Source organism: Anoplopoma fimbria, unplaced genomic scaffold (genome assembly GCF_027596085.1).
Source record: "Anoplopoma fimbria isolate UVic2021 breed Golden Eagle Sablefish unplaced genomic scaffold, Afim_UVic_2022 Un_contig_13121_pilon_pilon, whole genome shotgun sequence".
In the NCBI taxonomy this organism is placed as follows: domain Eukaryota; kingdom Metazoa; phylum Chordata; class Actinopteri; order Perciformes; family Anoplopomatidae; genus Anoplopoma; species Anoplopoma fimbria.
Window position 1 is genome coordinate 1 of NW_026553544.1, and position 5,398 is coordinate 5,398.

General features: G+C 41.6%; 1 pseudogene; it reads right to left on the minus strand.

The window, feature by feature from the left end:
- Positions 1–2,931: 2,931 nt before the first annotated feature.
- LOC129116582 (perforin-1-like) lies at positions 2,932–4,809 on the minus strand (annotated as a pseudogene).
- Between the last annotated feature and the right edge of the window lie 589 nt (positions 4,810–5,398).

Below are 5,398 nucleotides of genomic sequence, written 5' to 3' on the forward strand. Positions count from 1 at the left end.
TCTTTAACGAACTTGAAATGTATCGCTTTCTACGCATACAGGCAAGAGTTGTTAATTGTGTCAAATACTTGTCCTTAAAGGTGCAATGTGTAAGATCCAGCCACATGCTCCTACATTAACAGTCAGCTGTTATCAAAAAACAAAACTACTAACAAGAACAAGCAAAATTCAACCAATTTCCTAAAACTCTGACACCTGGTTGAAGTAACAATGCTACAGCATAATCTTCATGTGTGGCATCAGCCTTTAGTTAACGTTAACCACCTTTGTGTTTACTGTGACTGCAATTGGGGACTTTATGCTCCATGTATGTCTTGATAGTTTGTCTATTTGATTAAAACCAATGTGGCAGACACAAGAAAAAGACTGGTATTCTTGTTTTGTCCTCCCTGCCACCAGGAGACCACATTGCCAGGAGGAGAGCATGCAGCAGCTCCAGGATACGGACTCTCATTTAGCAGAGCTGAGGCTACTCAAGTTCAGCTATCGTAAACCACACGCTGGGGGGTTTACCGATTTTTACCGATTTACCTGCTGGATCGGCAAACTTTCTATCGCTGCCTTTACACAGATTAGAAAAATATCCTCCTTTTGTCGATTCCTAACCACTTTTTCTTGACCTAGATTGATAACGTCATGAGGTAAAGGGAAGATGTGAAGGAGAATTCATAAGGAATTAGGAAAAGATAACCACGGAGCTCAGAGAACCCAACTCCACTTTCACTAAACTGCGTAATTATGATGTGACAGCAGATGTCACTTTGGCGAAACTACAACGGAGGAGGACTTCAAAAAGTGCAACTAAAACATGAACTCATAAAAAGTGCATGCAGGCTATATGAAGAGCTCCTTCAGTGACAGGCTCACACGTGGCGGGTGAAGGAGTGACTCACACTACAGTAGAAACTCACAATTCTCTCATGTCCAATATCAATGAAACTATTGAATATCAATATTTCATTTGTGCAATAATGTAGATTCAACAGTTAGGTTATATTTTGCTTTATTAACTTTGTTTAATAATCTATCATAGGCCTAGCTTGTTTTTAACTGATGCTTCTTGTAATTGAGAATGGAAGTAGTTCCTATTGACAGTTAGCTATATTTAATTTTTTGATTTAATGATGTATTCTTGTTTATTTTTTTCCTTATTAGAGACAAGATAGGCATATGGTTTGTTTTTCATGGACAGCCGAGTGGTGCATCACCTTAAATATTGCCGCGCAAGGAATGTGTGGGTGGCATTCTCTTCTTTCCTTTGGTAAAGAAAGGTCCATTGTATTATATGCTAAAGGAGCTAAGAAAGGAAGCATTGAAGCATCTTTCCTTAGCAGTTAGGAGAATTCGAAAAGCTCTTATCATGGCGGCCATTAAGATGCTTCCGGGTCATTTCACCCAGTTAGGAACTCATAAGCAAAAACTACTTCTTTGTCCTCATGTGTTTGACTGCACGCAGGCTGGACGCTACAGTAACTCACTATCACCTCTCCAGGTACAAGTGGTATCACAAGACAGGACAGGTTGGGGCTAGCTGTTTGGTATGCTCATTCCAGTACATATCTGCAACACAACATAAAGACGTCTTTTGCATAGCGTCAAAACTGCTAATTATTCACATTCTGTTGATAATGTTAGTTCATTTTTGAATATTTCTGTTCAGATCTTACACATTGCACTTTTAAAAAGACAGCTCAGGGAGCAAGTTCCCCCTTAAACTTACTGCATGTTGCAACCAGTGTGCCATGAGAGATCGTCAGGTGTGGCGATGGGAAAATGTCCAATTTCAGTTTAATCTGTCCCAAAAATATTATTTAGTTGCTGCAAATAGTTTTCCATTGTTGAGTGTCTGAGCCTGAAATGTAGTGGCTGGCTAAGTAATTAAATACTCTTCCATGCCAGTGGGTGGCAGTAGGTAGCGCAATATTGACCTTGATAATTTAAGACAGTAGAATTAAATGATGCGTGGGCGAGGTTGTGATGACAAGGCTAACAGCGATGGAGAAATATTTGAAAAGGAAAATGCAGACTCTAAACTGGGCCCGAGACTAAATTCTAGCAGATGAAAAGCCTAGTATGAGTGGTGGTCAAAAGAAAGTGACTGAGAGCTGTTGAGGAAGAGCTTCGTGTGTGCCTTTCTTCAGTTCCTGCCAGGATATCTGCTTTGTGGTCATCTAAACAGGCCCAGGTTTCACACTGAGTAAGGATCATCAAATTGAGAGACTTGTCATTAAATTGTCAGCATAAATGCTGTATTAGGCTATAATGTGTCATTTTGTAACTTTTTTGGTTGTTGGTGTGCCGGGGATCTTTTTAATGCAAAAAATGTACCACGGCTCAGAAAAGGGTTAAAAAACACTGAGCTAGAGTATATATCGATTGGCAACTTAAAAACTTTGTCTACCTCTTCATCACAGCAGACTGGTACAAAGCATGCATCACGATCAATGTCTCATAAATCTGCTTGGTGAACATGACACCAAAGTACTTGAAATCCTGCATCTGACTCACTTCAACCAAAAGGGGAAATTCACAGTGCAAAACACAGTACCAAGGCCTCAGACCTTGAGGTTCTGAGCACGCTCGCCTGAAAACTTTGGATAGTCTAAAAGTAGCTTCTGCATTTATGAGTATGCATTTCAATCTTACATGTAAACCACAAAATCAACATACTTTTTTGGACATAAAATCAGACGGACACACGGTGTTGTCTTTGTTGATGCTTTATTGGCAGATCTTGTAACTAACAAGGAAGAAGCAGAAGAAAAGAATGATAATAAAACACATACATTTTTGGATTAAATTTGTGTTTTTTTGCAAACACGAGTCAAACAAAGAAAGAGCAACGGAGTGAAAGATGCTACTAACTACATTCAAGATCATCAGAAAATCAAACAGTTGCTCTATCATCACTCTCATCGTCTACTGCTGACCTCAACCCTGACTGAACGTCTGGTATGGCATTACTCTCCTCGGTCCCGAGAAGGACCCGTTTCTGGTGTAGAAGACCTTGGCCAGAGAGGTACTCATGGGGGATGGTATGTATTCTTGACATTGGTCTCCGCTGAGACTTGGTGCACACTCTACTATGTAGGAGAAGAATAAGGTGCCATGATTCAACATGCAAGAGTCACTTACTGTCCCTTGACGCAGATCAATAAAGCACTGGCCTAACAGATCACTATCCCAGTAACTGTCCTCATCATAAACACTGAACGTGAGTTTGTTTTTGCATGCTAATCACGATGGGTCCAAACATAAAGCTCTCCGACCATCTAGGATTGTCATTGTTACTAATGATTTGAGTGCGTTTAAGCTGATCTCCATATTTCACCTTCACTGAACCATCTGTCTGAGTCCACAAATCACCATACAACCCTTGTGCATAGAGCTTGAAGACCTTCAATGTTGCAAGACCTTTCCCAGCAGGACAGCAGTTTGACTTGACATTCCTACTACTGTTGCAAACACAAGCACAAGGATCCCTTTTGTTAGATCTGTGACCAATCTTACAGGTTTCTGAGCACCTTTTCAACACTGCGTTGTCCTTGATGTACTTCTCCACCTCTTGCTTCCAGTCCGGCCCTGGCAGAATGGCTGCTTGGCAGTATGGTGTGCAGGGGGCTCAGGCTGTATTGGACCACATCAGGTGTGGTCTTCAGTGACTTAAGCCAGTTGTTATAGGCAGAGGGGTTCGATTGGCTTTCAAAGAGGATGTTGCCGTCAACGTCTCCACCAATGACTTCTGTGCTGCGGTCATTAAAAGCGCTGCTGAAACTTTGGCTGGAGCCTAACTTCTTCTTCTGTCCCTGACAGTGTTTGTTCATCGCCTTAATGCTGGCAGTGCTAGCAAAGGTAGCAGAGGCCTCGACTGACAAACAGTCATCGACTTCTGTTGCCGACAGCCCACTCATGGTTGCTTGGCAGATCTTGACAGAAGTGATTGCTTTTATTTGCCCACCTAGAGACACTTGTGTTATGTAATGTGTACCATATGTGTCAATCAGACTGCGATATAGTGACGATGTTTGAACTGAATAGGATGGAAGGGAGCTCATGGCTGATTCAAAGCTATGACTCCGTGGTGGATTTGTTGCCAATCTGTAGCTGTTGAACACAAGAAGTACGTAAATCAGTTACAGTCTATCAAGGTCCCATTTTTATTCAATGTTAATGTTGACAAAATTGCCGATCCATGACATTGTGCAACAACTGCCATTTCATATTGAACTCTGAAATAAACCAAGAGTTATGCCAAGAAGACAAATATCCGTCCACATACTCACGATAGAAGCTACAGTCGACAGAATGGCGAAAGAAAGGTGAAGTGGTCTTGTTTTGACTTTTGCATGGCATAGCTAGATTCTTTCGAATGGGAACCTCCAAAGCCAACACCAAGAGTAACAGACGGGTCTACAGGGATTTCAAGGCCAATTTTCCAATCATTGGACACAGACGAGGTGGAGTCATTGACAAGAGTTTCAACAATCATGACTACACTGGAGACCTTTAAACTGCACTTTGGGAGGTTCTCCAGTCCACCATGGCGAGGGACCTTCTGTCTCTCCCCGGTTCATGTAGCGTTGCTGAACATCCTGCAAGTGTTGTTGCCGAGGTTCCATGTTTCCGTGTCGATGACATAGGCACCTTTCCGCTCCATCGTCGATGTTGAAGCCTTCTCCACAGGTTGTAACCAGGGACAAAGTGAGCCTTTTCGCACTCCTGTGGTGAACCCAAGAAGCCCACATCGGCGGACAGACACAGAGGGCTCCAGGCCCAGCAAAGGAGCATGAGATGCCACAGCCTTGCCATCTGTGTGGGGGAAATAAAAAGTGACAGAGGTAAAAGGCATGGACACAGAATAAGTCAATCAATGTACATTTTAATGTGCCAGATAACTGAACTCAAAACTCTGAGGTCTTACCGGGACTGCTGACCCAAGCTCTGTTCAGTAACTTACAATATCCAACCCTTGTTATAGTATCGATGTAGGTGGAGTCTTCATTGCCTATGTAAATAATTCTCACGTGTATTTTTTTTTAACCATCTGCATGTGTGTGTGGTTTGTCATTTTTTGTTCATTCGACTGTGGGTGGTTGGAAGTGTTGTTTATTCTTTTTTTAAATACATTTCCATCAACTTGTTGTTGTCTGCACTTTAAGGCACATTCAGTTGTGATGAAATACACTATACACCTAAAATTAAAGTTCAAGCCAAGGGAGACTGCCCTGTAAAAATAAATTAAAAAAAATTCACCCAGGAAGATAATACAATACTATTAAAGGTAGTGGAGTAAGCTTCTTGATAACATACTGTAGGCCTCCATAGTACATAGACCCTTAACTGCATTTTCTAATAGAGAAATAAGTCTGACATTAATTTTAGTGAACTTGAAATGTAT